Source organism: Calidris pugnax, unplaced genomic scaffold, assembly GCF_001431845.1.
Source record: "Calidris pugnax isolate Ruff unplaced genomic scaffold, ASM143184v1 scaffold44, whole genome shotgun sequence".
Lineage (NCBI taxonomy): Eukaryota > Metazoa > Chordata > Aves > Charadriiformes > Scolopacidae > Calidris > Calidris pugnax.
The window spans coordinates 5,286,546-5,288,451 of record NW_015094506.1 but is presented as its reverse complement, the minus strand read 5'-3'; positions in this window follow the sequence as shown (position 1 = coordinate 5,288,451).

Below are 1,906 nucleotides of genomic sequence, written 5' to 3'. Positions count from 1 at the left end.
ACGGTGTGTGCCCAGGGCCTTGGTCGGTGCCAGCAGGATCCAGGGGCAGAATGAGCTTCCCCAAGCCTGAACTCATTCATAGGCCAGTGGCCTCGCAGCGGGTCCGTCAGAGTGATGGGGAGCCAGGAAGGACATGCACTGGAACTTACTCATTGCTCTGGGATGTCAGTCCTAATGGAAAACAGCAGGGAGTAGTTAGAATATGCCATAAATATTTACTAGCTAAGACATCCATTTCCCCAAAGGTTGTCAGAAGTCCGTAGCTGCCTGAAGTTTCAGGGTTGGACTCTGGCTCCTGGTCCAGCACCAGGAGAACCCGAGCATCATCCCAGCCCCATCCCAGTGGCTCCCGGCCATGCCTCCCATGCAGCGGGCGGCTGTACGGCTGCCAAACCAGCCCCAGGCCTGCTGAGCCCCCCAGGCGACAACATGGTCACCTCCCGTGAAGCACGGCTGGCTTGTGGTTATGGAAATAGTTCGGCATTGTTTGAAGCTGAGCTGAGTTGCGTTGTTCTCCCCAGCGAGGGGGGGAGCCTGCTGAGAAATGCCAAGGTTTCCCTTTGCTCCGGGAGAAGCTGACCGGGGCTCGGCGTTTCGTTCCTCTGCGTGCAGACCCTGGGGTCCCACTGCGCTTTCCTGCCCAGCCTGCGCAGCACAGGCACGTGGCTGGCGCTCAGAAGACACACTTTAAATAACCGCACCACAGTGACTCATGCCTTACCCAAGGCAGTCTGGCTGCTGGCGTATAAAGCATGAAAGCCGGTGATCTTTGGAAGAAGAGAGGCTCCTACAGCGAGCAGACATATGGCTCAGTTCCTGGCCAGAAGGCGGGAGGGGTGGAAGCGTTGCTAGATGAGAAGGGTTGGGAGGCTGAGGCTCGCAGGCGCGGAGCGGTGGCCTCCCCACCGCTGCCCAGCTCCGTTCCTCCTGACCTGCTGCCACAGGCGTAGCCCCTTGGCTCTGGAATGTCCCCGAGTCAGCAATTTTCGGAGCTCGGGGAGGTAGGGAAAAGGCATGGAGGAGCAGTGCCCAAGCTTAAGCGTGGCTGACATGGAGGGGGCGTGGAGTGCTCTTTTTGCCCTTTGCACCCTTTGGCCTGTAGCACCGAGGAGGCAAACAAGGATAGGCAGTCCTGATGGCTCCAATGGACCTTCACCACCTCTCCCTCAGGCACTTGTATCGTCCTCCATTTCCCCAGCCCCCAAAGGTCCCAGCACTGCCCTTCTCACCCTGCCTCCCTCTCAAAACTCTCCCCATCCACTCAGCCCCCTTGGCCCCCTCCTTGTACCACCTTCCCTCATCCCATCCCTATCCTCCTCCCACAGACCCGTCCTCCCACGCCTGCCGCTCGCCCCTTCCCAGTTTCTAATCCTCCTGGGGAACTGCTCTGCAACCCCTGTCCTCCTCCACTTCCCGGTGCCATCTCCGCACCCCTCCTCCTACACTGTCTGCGGCCACATCTTCCCCTCTGGCAGTCACCCATCAGGACCTCCTGCAGCATCTCCCCCAGTTCCCCCCACAGCCCTTGGCCCCAGAAGCACCACAGGCAGCTGGGCAGCTCCTGCCTGCTCTCTGCCATCAGCCTGTACCGAGAGGTCAGCCTTCGCCCCCGGGCTGTACCCTGCTGGGTTGCCCCTGCCAGCCAGGCGAGCTGTTTTCCCCAGCCCAGAGGCTGTTTCCAGGGCCCAGGCTCCCGGGAGCTGCTCATCGGCTTTGGCAAGGCAGCGTAAATGCCGCGTCCCTGCCTGTTCCGGGCCCGCAGCGATGCCCGCATGCCTGCCATTATGTAAGGCGCAGTGTGTACGGGCGCTGGGAGGCCTCGGGCTCGATTACGCACCGTGAATGACAGCTGCAAAAATGAGATGGGAACTATTTTTAAATCTCTCCCTCCCTCCTGCCCCCCTCC